At 44.5% G+C, this 18,854-nt stretch overlaps 1 non-coding gene across 1 annotated transcript; it reads left to right on the top strand.

Annotated features, from left to right (window-relative positions):
* The first annotated feature begins 10,163 nt into the window (after positions 1 to 10,163).
* Positions 10,164 to 10,271, top strand: LOC116597951. The gene has a single exon (XR_004288865.1). It is a non-coding gene; the product is annotated as a U6 spliceosomal RNA (small nuclear RNA).
* The last annotated feature ends 8,583 nt before the right edge of the window (positions 10,272 to 18,854 follow it).

The raw sequence follows: 18,854 nt of genomic DNA, 5'->3' as shown, positions 1-18,854 counted from the left end.
CGATCCCAGGACCCTGGGATCATGACCTGAGCCGAAAGCAGAGGCTTTAACCCACTGAGCCACCCAGGCGCCCCATAAATAAATTCTTTAAAAATTGTCTGATCCAATTTCTATATTTTAGGAACTAAATAAACAGAGAGTCAGAGAGGATAAATGGCTCACCCATCACATCAGAAGCGACCTAGGACTAGAACCCACAGTTCCAACATCTTCATGTTCCCATGTTTCCACTCCACTACCTTCATTTGTATTCTTAGAATAAAATGGGGCGCCTGGGTGGCTCAGTGGGTTAAGCCTCTGCCTTTGGCTCAGGTCATGATCCCAGGGCCCTGCGACTAAGCCCCTCATCAGGCTCTCTGCTCAGCAGGGAGCCTGCTTATCCCTCTCTCTCTCTGCCTGCCTCTTTGCCTATTTGTGATCTCTGTCTGTCAAATAAATAATACAATTTTATTTAAAAAATTATGAAATGTGCTAAGGGATATAGGGGGTAGTGGGTAGTGGGGTATGGCTGGAGATGGAGATATTGTAAACAATTCAACACTTTTTAAAAAGAACATAAAACAGGGCATCTGGATGGCTCAGTCAGTTGGGCATCTGCCTTTAACTGGGATCGTGATCACAAGGTCCTGGGATCAAGTCCCATGTCAGACTCCCAGCTTAGTGGGGAGTCTGCTTCTCCCTCTGCCCCTCTCCACATTCATGTTCTCATGCTCTCCCTCTCTCGCAAAAATAAATAAAATCTTTTAAAAATAATAAAAATAAAAAGAAATAAAAAGAACATAAAACAGAATGCCATTACCACATCCATAGAATTTTTTGTACTGTTCAGTCCCAACTATAGGATGAGGGAGAAATCATAAATCTCAGGTAGAGAGTGGGAGCTGAGAAGTATTTGCAGGAGATCCTTCAACATACTCCTTCACTAAGCACTATCCATGCACTAATAATAATAATAATAATAATAAAAATCTCTTCCACACAGATATTCTACAGCAGTAGTTCTCAAAGTTTGGTCCGGGAACATTCAGGCATCCCAAAACCCTCTCAAAGTCACCTCAAGATCGATACTATTTTCATCATAAAACTAAGATATTGTTTGCCTTCTTCATTTTCAATCTCTCAAAAAATATACAGCAAAGTTTTCCAGAGGCCACATGGTACACAGTGTCATAACAGTGAAAGCAAAGTAGATACAAGAATCTAGCGGTCTTCCGCCAAGTGAGACATTAATGAGATTTGCAAAGATGTAAAACAATATCACTCTTCTCACTATCTTCTTCTTGTTTAGGAAAATATTGTTCTTTTTCTGACAAATATATTATTTGTATTAACATCTAATGGATTTATTATTTTTAATCAATTAAATATTTTAAACTGTTTAGTTTTATTTTCATATACAATAAATATCAATAAACAGGGGGCTTTTCAAAATATTTTATTTATTTATTTATTTATTTATTTATTTATTTATTTATTTGAGAGACAGCATGAGTGAGAGAGAACACAAGCAGGGGGAGGGGCAGAGGGAGAAGCAGGCTCCCCACTGAGCAGGAAGCCAAATGTGGGGCTTGATCCCAGGACTCCAGAATCATGACCTGAGCCAAAGGCGGTCATTTAGCCAACTGAGCCACCCAGGTATCCCATATAGTGTTTTCTCTTAATCTCTTTTTATACATAGTTTAAAATGGACTTTATCACCCAAAAAATAAAATTTATGTCATCACAAGAATAACATTAAATATCTGAGGGAGGACAAATGATCCTGTTTATTCAACAAATCAATGGCCAGGAAAGAAAGAGGGGGAGGAAAATAAAGACTAAGAGACTTAAAGATATGGAAAATAAATGCAGTGTGTCTACCTCATGAGACCCTGATTCTAACAAACCAGCCATAACAAAGCACTTATAGGGCGCCTGGGTGGCTCAGTGGGTTAAGCCACTGCCTTCGGCTCAGGTCATGATCTCAGGGTCCTGGGATCGAGTCCCGCATCGGGTTCTCTGCTCCGCGGGGAGCCTGCTTCCTCCTCTCTCTCTCTCTCTGCCTGCCTCTCTGCCTACTTGTGATCTCTCTGTGTCAAATGAATAAATAAAATCTTTAAAAAAAAAAAAAGCACTTATAAAACAGTTGGGGAAACATGGAGATGGAGAAGATATTTGATAGCAATTTTTAATTTTACTTACGTATGAGATGATATTGTGGTTGTGTTTAAAAAAAAAACACTTTCTAGGAATACACGTTGAAGTATCTACAGATGAGATCATTTGATGTCTGGGATTTCCTTCAAAATATTCTAATGGAAAAGGGAGTGAGAGAGGTATGACCAAGACTGATCATAAATTGATAGCTATCAAATCTCAGACATGGATCCACGGGATACCATTTTTTCTACTTTTGTGTACATTTAGAAAAGTCTATTCAAAAAAATGTTTAAACAGGCTGTCATGTTAAAAAAGGTGGGAAACCACTCCCCTGACTCATTCTTCACTTAGCCATTTACAAATCAACAAGTCATATAATTTGGAGGCTGGGAATTTATTTTTTTAAGATTTTATTTGTTTATCTGAGAGCAGAGCGAGAGCAAGTGAGAGACAGAGAGAGAGAGCAGGGGGTGGGGAGAGGGAGACGCTGATCAGGAAGCCCAATGCAGGGCTGATCCCAGGACCCTGGGATCACCACCTGAGCTGAAGCAGATGCTAACCAACTGAGCCATCCAGCCTCCCTGTGCCCCTGGGGCAGGGAATGTAAATGAGGCCCTCCCTCAAACGAAGACATCAGATGGGAAGAGAAAAACACTCAGAGCAAAATTCATAACCCAAGATGAGTATGGCTCCAAGGAAAGCAAGTATTTAGGGCACCTAGGAGTTCAGTCGGGTAAGCATCTGCCTTTGGCTCAGGTCATGATTGCAGGGTCCTGGGATGGAGACGGCCATCGGGCTCTCTGCTCAGCGGGGAGTCTGCTTCTCCCTCTCATTCTCCATCTGTGCTCTCTTGCTCTCAGTCTCTCAAGTTAATAAGTAAAAACTTAAAAAAGAATTTTATTTTATTTTTTTTTAAGATTTTATTTATTTATTTCACAGACAGAGATCACAAGTAGGCAGAGAGGCAGGCAGAGAGAGGGGGAAGCAGGCTCCCTGCCTAACAGAAAGCCCAACACGGGGCTTGATCCCAGGAGCCTGGGATTATGACCGGAGCCGAAGGCAGAGGCTTTAACCCACTGAGCCACCCAAGCACCCCAGAAAAACCAAATATTTTAAAAATCCACCTTCAAAGGACTCCTGCTTTGGGCAGAACACAGGAGCTATGAAAAGAACACTTTCTCCTGCCCAAGACATTGCCCAGATATCTATGAGTGTCTTATCAACCCATAAGTATGAGAGTCTCCTTTGTAAAGCCACCAGAAGCACTTGAAGGGAGCAGTACTAAATGTGGACCACTTCATTTGAGCCTGAGCCCAACTACATTGATCTCTTATAGCAAACAGTTCTTTTTATTTTTTTAAAGATTTTATTTATTTATTTATTTGACAGACAGGGGTCACAAGTAGGCAGAGAAGCAGGCAGAGAGAGGGGGTGCGGGAAGCAGGCTCCCTGCTGAGCAGAGAGCCCGATGCAGGGCTCCATCCCAGGGCCATGAGATCATGACCTGAGCCAAAGGCAGAGGCTTTAACCCACTGAGCCACCCAGGTGCCCCTAGCAAACAGTTCTTAAAGACAGAAATCAACAGAAGCATACTGAAGAATGAATGATACATTTCACTTTTTACTTCTCTAAATTGAACATTCTTTTAAAATCTTTTAAAATCTTTTTTTTTTTTTTAAGGAAAAAGACATAAAAGGGTGGGGCACCTGGGTGGCTCAGTGAAGCATCCAACTCCTGATTGAGGCTCAGGTCATGATCTCAGGGTCCTGGGGTTGAGCCCTGCAATGGGCCACACTCAGTGGGGAGTGTGTTTGAGGATTCTCTCTCTCCCTCTGCCCCTCCTTCGGCTCACATTTTCTCTTCCTCTCCCAAATAAATCAATCTTTAAGTAAATAAATAAATAATAATATCTGTTGTACAAATGTACACTACAAAAACTTGGGAACACAGTTTAGAATTACTTACTAAAGTATAAAATACACATATCCTACGATCTAGCAATTCCATCTCTCAGTACATATCCAAAAGAAATGTATATATATGTACCAGGAGCTATGTGGAAGAATATTCTTAACAGAAATGAAAACAATCCAATGTCCTTTAATACTACAGTGGGTAAGTTATGCTATATTTACATATTAGAATATTCTACAGCAGGGAACACAAATTACAGCTACACATACAACATGGTTGAATCTTACAAACACGAAGTTGAGCAAAAAAGACATAAAAGAGGGGCACCTGGGTGGCTCAGTCGTTACGAATCTGCCTTCCTCTTGGGTCATGATCCCAGGGTCCTGGGATGGAGCCCCGCATCCAGTGCCCTGCTCCACAGGGGGCCTGCTTCTCCCTCTCCCACTCCCTCTACCATGTTCCCTCTCTTGCTGTGTCTCTCTCTGTCAGATAAATAAATAAAATATTTGTTAATAAAACATATAAAAGCATACATTCTGAGGTGTTAAATAATAATTTAATATCTTGGCATGCTTTAAGACAAAAGATTAAAGGCAGAATGAGAAAAAAACATCCTGCCAAGCTGGGGAACGTAATCTAGCTCAGAGTCTAAGCTCTAGGAGATGACACTAGGGGGATAAGAAATGGGGTGAGGCACTTTAAAACCAAAGGACTAAGATCTTTCTCAGACTGATATTAGGAGAACAAAGCCTCACAGTGTTGCTGATTGGCCCTGGATGCAGAATTGTGAGTTAAGTGAAAGGCCTGGGCTGGCTGCGGGGGGTGGGGGAGTCTTTGTATACATGAGGTTACAGCTACAACTTCAAGATTATGGCTTGGATGCCTCTGTTGCATATATGACGTGCCCCAGAGGGGACCATACTACAGCCGGGTTTGTGCTGGTGTCAGCAAGCGAGGTAGTCAGGTCAATGTTTGTTAATATTTTTCTATTTGTGTATAGAATTCAAAAACCGGCAAAACTTTAAAAATCAAGAAACTGATCATCATAAAAATCGGGATAATTGTTACCTACGTGGAAGGGGGTGGTTGAGAAGGAGGTGACCAGGACAGGACACATGGAAAGGGTTCTGAGGGTAACAGTAGAGTTCTATTTCTTAATCTGGGTGATGTTTTCATGCCTTTTATAACTATACTTACTCTATAATTATTCACCATACTCTGTGTTCTATGCCTTTTCCTCTGGGTGTTATCATTCACAATTAATAAAGGTTTAAAATAAACAAATCGGGGTGCGCCTGGGTGGCTCAGTGGGTTAGGCCTCTGCCTTTGGCTCAGGTCATGATCTCAAAGTCCTGGCATCGAGCCCCGCATAGGGCTCTCTGCTTAGCAGGGAGCCTGCTTCCTCCTCTCTCTCTCTCTCTCTCTGCCTGCCTCTCTGCCTACTTGTGATCTCTGTCTGTCAAATAAATAAATAAAATCTTTAAAAAATAAAATAAAATAAACAAATCAACTTCATTATATACAACTATAGAAGTCCCTCTGAAATTGCTAGACTTGTAATAAGTGTATTAATACAGCTTCATTTTTTTTTAAGATTTTGTTTATTTATTTGACAGAGATCACAAGTAGGCAGAGAGGCAGGCAGAGAGAGAGGAGGAAGCAGGCTTCCTACCGAGCAGAGAGCCTGACCCAGGGCTCGATCCCAGGACCCTGGGATCATGACCTGAGTCGAAGGCAGAGGCTTTAACCCACTGAGCCACCCAGGCACCCCAATACAGCTTCATTTTTGCATGAAGGTATCAATTGAAAATGGAAACCACCTATTTCTGATGTAGCAAATTATCATATGCTATTTTAAGATCTCCTGCCTATTGATTTAAATACAGACGAGCTGTAGAATAAGTATGCTGAACACACTCTTCTAAAATGGCGACATTTGGGTTCAAAGATATCCCAAGAACATTCTAAGATCAACTTTTAAAAGTACTGTATTATAACTAATGTTTAATTTGGATCCTCTCCATTTTGCTAAGCTTTACACCAATTGAGCTAAGGTTTCCAGGCCATGAAAGGCAATTAGAAAGAATTGCGACATTCTCAAAACACTAGAAAACTAGTGCTCTGGAGATCATACTCTAAAAGTTTGCTCAAGCAGATTCCGATATGCAAATGTATGCTTTAAAATTAAGCTTCATTAAAATGCACTTACGAATTTAAGTGGAGGCTGATTTTGTAACCACATTTGGAATTTAGATTCTTACTACTTTAAAACAAATGCTATGTAAACATGAAAATTAAGTAATCAAATGATTCTTTGCCCTCCTTCTACAACAATTTCGCTTGGAACTATTGATACACTTCAAAATATAAACCCTCAGAACAACCCAGCAAGCAAACGGAACCCCTTGGCTTTAGTAATGCACTTCAGCCAAGTCAAGAGCAGACTCCCTTGAGCTCACGAAGATCACTGGCTCAGCAGAACTTCAAGAAGGCCCTCTGCAGCTCATCCCAGCAGCCTTCCCCAGGCCCGAACAGGCCCTCCGTGTTCTCCTGTCCTTGCCTGCCAGCCCCAGGAGTTGGCTTACATTCTCAGAGCGCGCTCTTCCTAGCCCTTAAGGTCCTCTCTCTCCCTGTTTGGCTGCCAATGGGCCTAGCATCTCCCCAGCACCTCTCATTTCATACCCAGTTTGAGGAAAAGCCAGAGCATGATAAAAGGACAGAACACAGATATTAATAACACTTGCCGAGCATGTAATGCAGTCCATGCCCCTCAAAAACCTGACAGGGAAGTGTCATTAGACCCTTGTTTTATGAAGAAGAAAACCAAAGTCCAAGACAACTTAACTTGTAAAATCTGCTTGAGGTTACGCAACTAACAGAGAGGAACCCAGCCAAGCCAGTGCTTAGTAATCCACTTCCCTGCCTCTTTGTGGACTCGGTGTCCTAGACGGCTCCGCTCAGTGGTTCAGAGCTAGGGCTTCGGGTCAGACAGTCCTCGCTGGAATCTCTGGCCTCTCACTTCCAAGCTTTGTGACCTCAGATGGATGACTTAATCTCTCTAGTTTCAGTTCTCTAAGGCAAAGCTCAGTGAATGGTAGCCATTACTATTTCATTCTCAGATGTTCACCTCTAGTGTAGACCTCCGCTCCCAAACTTTCCTTTGCCTAAGGATCACCTGGGGCAACCTGTGAAAAGCAGATTTCTCCTCTGCCATGGGAACTCCTGAGCCAGGTCCAGGAAGCACCATTTTAATGTTTTAACAAGAGTTCTAGAGATTCTGAGGCAAAGAGCCAAGGTTTGGCAAATAGCAATCAAGTGCTTCTAACTTCCATACGTGCATTTCTCTCAGGGAAACTCTGGCTCTAAGAACTCAAGGTCTTTCTTCTGAAGTAAGTCCCACTCCACATCTGCCTTCTAGCTGGTGGCTTTCAAACAGACCACAATCACAATAGGAAATACATTTTACGTAATAACTAAACACACACACACACACACACACACAAATCTTCCACAAAATAAGGCCTTCCCTGTGCATGTGGCATTTTCATTCCTTTTTTAAAAATCTTTCTTTAAAAAAAAAAATTTTATTTATTTATTTGACAGACAGAGATCACAAGTAGGCTGAGAGGCAGGCAGAGAGAGAGGAAGGGAAGCAGGCTCCCCACTGAGCAGAGAGCCCAATATGGGGCTCGATCCCAGGACCCCGGGATCATGACCTGAGCTGAAGGCAGAGGCTTTAACCCACTGAGCCACCCAGGCGCCCCCCCTTTTTTTTTAAATCTTTCAATGCTAGGCACAACTTCCAATTTCATTTCACAACCCAATAATAAGTTGCAACCAATAAATGAGCTGCAATCAGCAAAAACCAATACGAGATGTATAAATAGAAAATCTAAGCAAAGAAACAAAACTACAAAAAACGTACCAAATAGGGCATGTGGGTGGCTCAGTCACTAGGCATCTGCCTTCAGCTCAGGTCATGATCCCAGGGTCCTGGGATCAAGCCCTGTATCGGGCTACCAGCTCAGCAGAGAGCCTGCTTCTCCCTCTCCCACTCCCCCTACTTGTGTTCCCTCTCTTGCTATCTCTCTCTGTCAAATAAATAAGTAAAAATTTTTTAAAAGTACCAAATAGAAATTGTAACACTAAAAAAAAATACATATGTGAAATAAAAACTGCACTTAATGGGCAGATTGAAATGCCAGAAGAGTCAGTAAACTAGAAATTATTCAATTTGAAAAACATAGAGAAAAAAATTAAAAAGTCTCAGAGACGTGTAAAATGATATCACACAATCTTACATACATATAATTAGAACTCCAGAATGACAAAAGAGAGAGAAAGAAACCAAAAAAGTGTCAGACATAATGGCTCCAAAGTTCCCTAATTTGGTGAAAGACATAAATTCAAGAAGATTCAGGAAGATTCAGCAAAACCCAAGCAGAAGAAATAAAAAACATACCTAAGGATATCAAACTGCTGAAAATCAAAGATAAAGAAAAGAATGTTTAAAGTGGCCAGAGAGGGCGCCTGGGTTGCTCAGATGGTTGAGCATTTATCTTCAGCTTCAGTCTTTAGATGTCCAGGTTCTGGGATCAAGCCCCGCACTGGGCTTCTGGTTCAGCAGGGCCTGCTTCTCCCTCTGCCTCTGCCTCCCCCCTTGCCCGTACTCTCTCTCTCTCTCTCTCTCTCTCTCTCTCTGTATCTCTCTCTCTCAAATGAATAAATAAAATCTTTCAATAAATAAATAAATAGGGGCGCCTGGGTGGCTCAGTGGGTTAAGCCTCTGCCTTCGGCTCTTCTTCCCTCTCTCTCTCTGCCTGCCTCTCTGCCTACTTGTGATCTCTCTCTGTCAAATAAATAAATAAAATCTTTAAATAAATAAATAAATAAGCAGCCAGAGAAAAATGACTCCTTACTACAATGACATATTCATAGCTAAATTCCCATCTGAAACAATGGAGGTCAGAAGATAGGGATGCAACAACTTTAAAGTGTCTAAAGAATAAAAAAAAAAAAACTTCCAACTCAAGGGGCACCTGGGTGGCTCAGTCAGTTAAGCATGTGACTTTTCATTGCAGCTCAGGTCATGATCTCGAGGTAGTGGGATCTAGCTTCATATGGGGCTCTGCACTCCGTGTGGAGCCTGCTTCAGATTCTTTCTCCCTCCCCTTCTGCCTGTCCCTGCTCATGCTCTGTCTAATAAATAAATAAAATCTTTTTTAAAAAATCCTTCCAACTCAAAATTCTATATCCATCAAAAATATCCTTCAGATACTGAACAAAAGGAAACAGAAATGTTTTCATATAAACAACATCTGAAAGAATTCACCAACAGAACTATACCACAAGAAACACAAAGAAAATTCAGGCTGAAGGGAAATAATATCAGATGGAAATTCAGACCCTTGGGGAGAAATAAAGAGCACCAGAAAGAGTAAATATGTGGATAGATATAAAAGACTTATTTTTTTCTCTTAATTTATTTAAGTACATCTAACTATGTAAAGAAAAATCATAACAAAGTATTGTGGTATTTATAGCATACTTATATTAATGCACATGACAACTATAGCATAAAGCAGGAATCAACAAATTTTCTCTATGAGGGTCCAGATGGGAAATAGTTTAAATTCCATAAACAATATAATCTCTGTGACAAATATTGAACTCTGCCATCATAACATGAAAGTGGACATAGACAACACATAAATGAATGGATGTAGTTGTACTGCAATTAAACAAAAGCAGGTACAGGGCAAGATTTGGCCTAAAAGCCACACTTTGCTGATTTCTCACATAAAAGATTGGAGTCAATGAAACTGCGTGGTTGCAAAATGTTCACATTTTATGTGAACTGTACGATAACTCTAAGTAGACTCTGAAAACTTAAGGATATATACTGTTTGAAACAAAACTACAAAGAAAAATAACTAAAAGCCAATATAAAAAATAAAATGGACTTCTCAGAAATACCCAGTTGACTTACCAAAAAACAGTGAGGGGTGCCTGGCTGGCATAGTCAGTAGAGTATGCAACTCCTGATTTCAGGGTCTCGAATTCAAGTTCCACATTGGGTATAGAACTTACTTTAAAAAAAAAAAAAAGTGGTGCTTGCTTTGGCAGCACATATACTAAAAATTGGAATGATACAGAGAAGATTAGCATGGCCCCTGCACAAGGATGACACGCAAATTCATGAAATGGTCCATATTTTTTCAGACCTGTACCCCTGGTGCAAATAATACATTATATGTTAATAAAAATATTTTTAAAATTTTTTTTAAAAATGAAGGGGCACCTGGGTGGCTCAGTGAGTTAAAGCCTCTGCCTTCGGCTCAGGTCATGATCCCAGGGTCCTGGGATCAAGCCCTGCATCGGGCTCTACTGCTCAGCAGGGACCCTGCTTCCCTCTCTCTCTGCCTGCCTCTCTGCCTACTTGTGATCTCTGTCTGTCAAATAAATAAATAAAATCTTAGAAAGAAAAAGGCACAACAGTTGAGGCCGTGAAGTCTAGCTGACACTTCCTTAAAAGATGTCTCCCTCCGTAGAATGTGTCTGGGTTTTGGTATTCATGCTTTAATGATGTTCTGTTTTGTATTATTTCATAAACAAACAGCACCTTCCTTACACTAATATGTACAATGTGTTGGCTCTACTCTGAATTGGGATGATGTAGATGAAGACCACAAATGACCACTGGGTGTCATCAAAGTCTTATACAAGGCAACAGGCTTGGTTGGCATGGCTCCTTAGTGGTCTACCTTTTCTGGAAGGGGGAGATAAATTATGGTTGGCTCTAAATGGAACCAAAGCACGTTATCAGTCTAGAACTTAAGTATGTGGTAACATGGGCCAGGGGAACACAGCTGAGGACTGGAAAATAAGCGAAAAATAACATCTTGAAATCATCCAAAATAACATCTCCAAGTCCTTTCACTTGTATTTGCATACTTTCTTCAAAATATTAGGACAGCTATTTAGGCCCTGTTAGTGGGAAACCTACTGTTTTGTTTGGTTTTGTTTTAGTTTTAAATTACTTCATTATTAGTACTTCCAGCCTTTGTATTGCCTTCACTGCAGCCTGTCACCTTTTAAAGGAAATACATATGATTTGGGCTTAAACCTGCCAGAACCTCACTAACAATCATTTTAAGACTTGCATTCCTGTGGCGCCTGGGTGGCTCAGTGGGTTGAAGCCTCTGCCTTCGGCTCAGGTCATGATCCCAGGGTCCTGGGATCAAGTCCCACGCCGGGCTCTCTGCTCAGCAGGGAGCCTGCTTTCTCCTCTCTCTCTCTCTGCCTGCCTCTCAGCCTACTTGTGATCTCTGTCTGTCAAATAAATAAATAAAATCTTTAAAAAAAAAAAAAAAAAGACGTGTTCCTAATGATAACCACCAGTTGTGCTAACCTATTTCTATCCATGGACTGAATGCACTTAGGAATCAAATCGTTTGAGTTCTATGCTCACCTCCCAATACAAGGTCTAGTTTTCACAGACAAAAGGTATTCTGGATTTTTTTTTCTATACATTGCTGACAAAGTCATTACCCTGACTCCAAGGTCGTATTAGTTATAGTTGTTAAGCTTATATATCTCCAATGTGATGATGCAAGGCCATGATAGAATTCGCTGGAGCCCATGTTAAGCACTCTATCAGGCAACTCCAAAGAAAATGTTTTTAAAAAGTAGATCCCCAAAATTCAGTCGCTTAAAATATCAGAAGTTTATCTCTTGGTCAGGTAACCTTCCAAGACAAGTGTCAGAGAGTCCCCTAAGTGACTCCCCTAGGGCCATGTCATCTGCATAGTTGGGGCTGGTGTTAGCCAGCTAATGGGTGAAAAGAGAAGGGAAGAGTCTCAATGCTGTGCTAACTTCCATCCTAGGAGGGGCAGACATGACTTCCGCTCAAGTTCCATTCATTGCCTAGAACTGAATCACATCATTATTCCTAACTGCAACGGAAGCTGGGAAATGATGGTCTAGCTGTGTTCTCCCCAAAATCAGATTTTTTTAATTAAATTTATTTATTTTCAGCATAACAATATTCATTATTTTTTCACCACACCCAGTGCTCCATGCAATCCGTGCCCTCTCTAATACCCACCACCTGGTACCCCGACCTCCCACCCCCCACCCTGCCACTTCAAACCCCTCAGATTGTTTTTCAGAGTTTTTGGAGGCAGCACTTGGTCCACAAGTACCCATTACTAGTCCAAATCATAAAGTTTTACTCTGATTAAACATTAAATTGAGGCACAGAGCAGTAAATTTTCCCAAGGTCATACCGCTAACAAAAGGCCAAGTTAGGGGCGCCTGAGTGGCTCAGTGAGTTAAGCCTCTGCCTTCCGCTTGGGTCATGATCTCCTGAGATGGAGCCTGGCATCTCATCTCACCATCTCACAGGGCTCTCTGCACAGTGGGGAGTCTGCTTCACCCCCCCCTCTCTCTGCCTACCTCTCTGCCTACTTGTTATCTCTCTCTCTGTCAAATAAATAAATAAAATCTTTTTTTTTAAGTGGCCAAGTTAGGATTTAAGCCTAGAAGTCTCTACTTTTCACCACTCTACTATATTTCTAATACCGTTTGATTCTCTAATAACCACTCTGTATTACTTTGTAATTTTTTAACAATAATAATTTTTTTTAAAGATTTTATTTATTTATTTGACAGAAATCACAAGTAGATGGAGAGGCAGGCAGAGAGAGAGAGGGAAGCAGGCTCTCTGCTGAGCAGAGAGCCCGATGCGGGACTCGATCCCAGGACTCTGAGATCATGACCTGAGCCGAAGGCAGCGGCTTAACCCACTGAGCCACCCAGGCGCCCAACAATAATAATTTTTTTAATTAAAAAAGGATGCAAGGGGGCACCTGGGTGGCTCAGTGGGTTAAAGCCTCTGCTTTCAGCTCAGGTCATGATTCCAGGGTCCTGGGATCAAGCCCCACATCAGGCTCTCTCCTCAGCAGGGACGCCTGTTTCCTCCGCTCTCTCTGCCTGCCTCTCTTCCTACTTGTGATCTCTGTCAAATAAATAAATAAAATCTTTAAAAAAAAAAAAAAAAAAAAAAAAGGATGCAAGAAGCCAGGGATAGTTACCAGAGGGACAATTTCCTATGACTAATTTGCAGGCCTCCTCCCCACCCCCACCCCCTCTGCATTTTCAGAGAGGTGAGCAGAAACAGCCTGGGTATGCCACACAGTGAAACTACCTAAGACTTCACAGACTGATACTCCGCCCAGCAGACTGCAAGAGGGTAGGGCAATGCTGCATGGGTTCGAAGCTGCTTTAGAACCTTTCCTACATTCAGCGCTGCAGGCAGCCTCTTCACTTCTGACCTCTTTCCAAAGCACCTGGACCAAGCATTGCCACCCCTGGAGGCCCATATCCAGGTCCCCAGCCCCGCTCTAGTTCCCTGAAGCCTGGAGGCCGCATCGACTCTCAGCTCCTGATGACTTTCTCTCACTGGAGAAGAAAGTGGGCAAACACCCTTGCCATGGCCTCTTAACATTTGTGGAACCCAGGTCAGAGAATGCGGAATTCTCCAGATAAATGAGGCAGCAACGTGTAATGATGTGTTCCCAGGCAGTAATCCCATGAGGGAAGTACTGTTGTTGTTACTACCAGCATTCTACAGATGCAAACAATGAAGCACAGAAAAAATTAAGTCTTTCTCCAAAGACCAGACAGAAACCAGTGGTTCAGCTCAGTGGAATCTGGCTCCTATTCCATGCGTGAACACATCCTCTTTGCAACCCCATGAACTGGCACAACTCTAGTGGGTGAAGAAGGAGCGTGGGGTGGGGTTGCGGGAGGGGAAGGGAGAGAGAAACGAGTCCCTGTACCCAAAAGGATACTCGGGAGTTTCAAAGGGTTCTTTACAAGCTCTCCCCGTTTGGTGGAATGTGTGTGGATACGAGGGTGCCCACGCGCAAGTTTTAACCACTGAATAGACAAAGTAAAAGGGACTTGACTAGAATCTAAGACCTGGAAGGCAGAAGGCAAAATGGGTTCTGAAAGTTCCAGAAGCGAGCGGTAACTGACAACCCAGCGCTGTCAGCCTCAGGTGGTGAGGTTTAACCCTCCTCCGCTCTTCTGGGAGGAGCTGCGGTTTCAACCTGACAGCCTGGAGCCCCAGGCAGAGGACAGGAGGTTTCCGCACGACAGCAGCGCTGCCCTCCCGGCCCCTGCGCGCAGCCCGGAGCGCAGGGCACCTCTGCCGGCGCCCAAAAGTTTCCCGACGCGGTTGGGCGGTGCAACCAGTGCGGGGAGCTGAGGCTGGGATTTGGGGTGGGGAAGATGGGGGCGGTTTTCTTTCAGGTCCGAGGACGAAGCTTGTGAGCCATGTGCACACCTCCCTGCTCCTTACGCAATTTGAGTGCTGCTCCAAGCGCAAAGTTCTCCTCCCAGCGGTCTCTGGTGTCTTTCGGGGTGGGGTGGGGAATGTAACTTATTCCATCGGCCTTCGTGGCCTTCGCCACCTGGACACCAAAATCTGGCAGCTTGTAGCCATCGAAGAACTACTGCATTTCCCTGGGCGCACTGCTGCTTGCCCCCTGAGCTCTTGGTAACCAGGTTGTGAGCCCAGACTCGATGGTGAAGCCACAGGCTTAGCACCTCAGAGCCTCGGCCCATGCTGGGTACCCTCGAGGGCCAGGAACCCTGGCTTTTGTTCTCCTTAACCACTGAGTTGTCCATAAAGTGAAATGGGACTGGGGGAAGCGGGGAGGGAGTCAGCAAGACGTAGAAGGTGGAAGGCTAAATTGGATCCGAAAATTCTAGAAGCATGCTGAACTACACATTCAGCGCCACAACGTCCCTCAGAAAGGTCATGGATGTGAACGTGAAGTATCGACTTATTCGTGTTCAGCGTTCAGGTCCTTTTGGTTTACTCACACTAGCAAATAGAAAGGTAATCCGTGGCGGAAACAGCAGAGTCTCGCGCTGGGGAGCCGGGGCAGCGGTGCACGCCTCAGGGCCTCTCCACTGACCTCGAATCTGTTGCGGGATTTTCCCAGGGTTGCCCTGCCATCCCCACAGTCAGTGCTTGCGCTCCTGCTGGTGTTTGAGAGACCACTCTCTTTCCAGTCTGCTCCTGGGGTCGGAGGGGTGCGTTCTGGACTGTCCACGCCCCCTTTTCAGCTGCCGCGTTGCACTCTGCTGGAAGAACCTGGCCTGGAAAAGGTGGGGGTAGTACCGCCTTCCCCCATGAGCCCCAGGCCAAAAACCCAGCGAGAAGCTGCAACCTTGCCTCTGTGGCCCAGACCTCGGTTTGAATGACAAGTCTGCTGGGTGTCCCCCAAAGGTTTTCTCGAGGTCCCCACATCAGCAGTGGGTGTGTTTCCATTATGCACTTTCAGGGAGTTTACACAAGAAAAAAAGTGGGCTCCTAGTACGCAGACCCCGAGTCAGATATCTCATCTGCCTAGCGGTCAAAGGGACTGGGAGGAGCTGACCGCACCCCCAAACCCTGGAGGTTCCATTAGGAATGAGGTGGGGGGTAGTTGTGAACATTAGCAATGCAAAAGGATTGGGCATGCGTTGTCCCCTAAAAAATACAATGGCCAGTGAAGAAAGGACAAGAGCACGCCAGTATGGTCCTGGAAAGATGGAGATGGCAGGCTCCCGTAAACTCCCAACCTCTCCCAAGGTCTTTGAATTCTAGAACGAACCCAAAATATTTCCTAGAACTTCTAGAGGGATAAAACCACAAAAGAATGCCTGGGGCGGGAGTGGGGGGTTGGTGGCAGCTGGGCCTGGGTGGCTCAGTGGGTTAAGCCTCTGCCTTCAGCTCAGGTCATGATCCCAGGGTCCTGGACTCTCTGCTCAGCAGGGAGCCTACTTCCTCCTCTCTCTGCTTGCCTCTCTGCCTACTTGTGATCTCTCTGTCAAATAAATAAAATCTTTAAAAAAAAAAAATGCCTCTAGGACCAGTGGCCTGGAAACCCATGTCCCAGGGACCCTCTATGGGAAAGCACAAAGTGGGGGACAAGGAGCAGTCCCACAACAGTGCATCTGACACTCCCCCCACCAGGAGACTAGGCAAGTTCGAATGAGCCTATCTCTTTGTGCAAAGAGGGCACCACATGCTCCCGACAGGGGGCATCTTCTCCCCCACAGGACCCCTCAGTGTAATGGAGGATGCCCAGTGGTAGAGCAGAGGTGGTGGTGCATCAGGCCAGCGAAGCCCAGGCCAGCAGTAGGTCAGGAGCTGAAAACAAGGCATGGAAGACCTGTTCTCCAGCTGTTCACCAAGGCTCAGAGTAAGTACCCTGCTATTTGCTCTACAACAACAGAGAAAGGAGGGGTACCTGACTCAAAGAATGTCATTTCTACCCTGGACCTTCAGTGTTCCTCTGTGCCATGGGAACAATGATTCCATCCATGTCTGACAAGAGTTACCTCAAGGCTTCTCTGGGAGGTCACAGTGGGACTCTGTGACCACAGAGATGCAGCCAGAGATGATGGGCAGAGTATTCAAAGCGAGAATGTCTTGGTGATGGGACTGGAGTGTAGGAGGCCAGAGCAGAAACCCTGAGCTCCCCTACTATCCGCAAACTCTCTAGTTCCCTGGAGAGTAAACGACTCCCCAGGCCAATGGAGAAAACCAAAAGAAGAAAAGGGGAAGGAGAGTGCTCTGAGGCTGAGGAGGGAGTATGGCCACACAATGGTGTTCCCCTAAACTCAGTGTAAGTGCCCCTCTACCCTTCTCAGATCACTGTGGAGGGGGATGTCCCTCTGCTCTGAACTGTGGACAAATGTGTCCCATTCTCTAGGATACTGTCTCCCTGACTTTAGAACAAAATGAGGAAATCACTAGGATATTATGATTTGGTGACCAGATCATATGGCCAAACCCAGTTTTGTGTCTGGATTATCAGATTTAATATGTCAAGTCTTTATTTTATTCTCCAAATGCAGCTGTAAGTTCGGCCTGTCTGGTTCCCTCACTCTTGCTCTCTCCTTGCTAATTGCTTCTGGTCTTTTCTCCCACATACACATACAGCCCCTTGTTTTCCAGTTAAAGAGAAACTGGAGTCATATTTCCTTCCAGGGAGATGCCATTTTCCAGATCTCAGCTGACCTAGACTTTAGGTTATTAATGGAGGTTCTCATAGATAACATAACTTGCCACCATGAAAAAGCCCAGAGGACATGCTTAGAGTGGGAACGAAGGAGCAGAGAGAAGGCAAAACTAGGGCAATTGTCTCTTTTATATTTCATTTTCAGAGGGGAAAATGTTTATATCAGGCCAAAGCAGCTACCACTGTGCTGAAAAAAAGACTTGGAATTTGGAGTTAAGACACCAAAAGGCAATACTGGTTAAATATCTAGAGTTTAGTTTTGTAACTAGGGTCCACAAAACAGCAAGCTGAGCCCAGCCATTATACAAGGCTGTCCCTCCGTGGTGAGCCCCACTTGCCAAAGCATTTCTAAGGAGCTCACCAGGCTCCATCAAGGGGCCTTCCTCAACCAAAAGGCAGGCTGGGAACTAAATCCTAGCAGATTTGAAGGTGGATTACCTTCCTCATTATTCCACAGAGAGTGAGCTGTGTGGATGCTGGAGTTTTAATTACACATTTGCTTTTTCGCGAGAAGAAGACCAAGATCACATTTTTCAAAGTATCAACTTGTTTTCCATTAGGCAGTTGTTGAAACAAGTTCTTTCAGCGACATGTTATGTCTTTAGGAAGGGATGCTTCAGATGGCGCGCACTAGCACAATTTTGTGGCTTTTAATTACTATTTTGTTCTTTTGGGGGGTTTCAGAGACTGGCGCCTCGGCATGATTAGACCGTCTAGTGGGCCCGCTGCAACCAGGCACACCCCCAGCAGGTGGCGCCACAAGGCCAGCACTGCCGCGGGAACTGCGGACTTCGGGAGTCCAGTCAAGGTGAGCGTCCCTCAACTCCCGGCCACGGTCCCCAGCCATCAGGAAACACTGCTATGGGGAAAGTCGCCACTTCTAATTTAAGAGGAAATTGCAATGACAGGGTCCTAACTGAATGAACTGGAAAAGAGAGATAAGCGCTTGAGAAAAAAAAAACTTTTTGTATTTGTTTCTGTAAATTCACCCAGACTTGGGAGTATCGAGACGCCTCTCTCCCATGAGAGTTCTCCTATGTCGTAAATATATAGAATTTAGAATCAGAACGAACTTTGAAGGCCGTCTGGTCAATCTGGTCTAGCATTCCAACCTAGAGAGGAAGTTCCCGGGGCCGCTTTGTGCCTGTCCGTTCACCATCAAATCTACGGAATTGCTCGAAGTCTCGTCCTATCGGGAAAGTACGAGGGAAAATGGTTTCAAATATATCGTTGGTGATCATATTTTTGAATTTATATAGCTTTTCACGGAAGCAACAAGAAAACAATCGTTCAAACATTATCTCATTAATTATCTAATATTCCTGCGGGTCGGTTAGCAAGTATGTGGAAGTAGGGATTATTATACGTGGTTTATGGATCATTTAAATGAATCGACTTCAAGCGCCGAGTGACTGACAAGGGACTGTCAAGGGACCGGACGCTCCGAGGAAAAGCGGAGCCAGACCTGGCTCGACTCTCGGCGCCGCTTTGATCCGTGTTTGAGCGCGGACCTCGTACAGGAGGACGCGAGTCTCGGGACCTGGTGGGCGCTTGTGCACAGAACGGGATGGGAGACCCCCGGTCTTCCTCCCCTGAGCCGGTCCCCGTCCTCGCGCCTCCCGTCCTGCGGCTGCCCGCCCCCGCCCCCCCCCCCGACTCCCCACCGCTCCCCTTCCCCACTCCCTCGCCTCGCTGCTCCCATTCAGCCGCGGCCTGTCT

Source organism: Mustela erminea, chromosome 8 (genome assembly GCF_009829155.1).
Source record: "Mustela erminea isolate mMusErm1 chromosome 8, mMusErm1.Pri, whole genome shotgun sequence".
In the NCBI taxonomy this organism is placed as follows: domain Eukaryota; kingdom Metazoa; phylum Chordata; class Mammalia; order Carnivora; family Mustelidae; genus Mustela; species Mustela erminea.
Note: the sequence above shows the minus strand (reverse complement) of the source record. Positions and strands in the feature narration are given on the sequence as shown.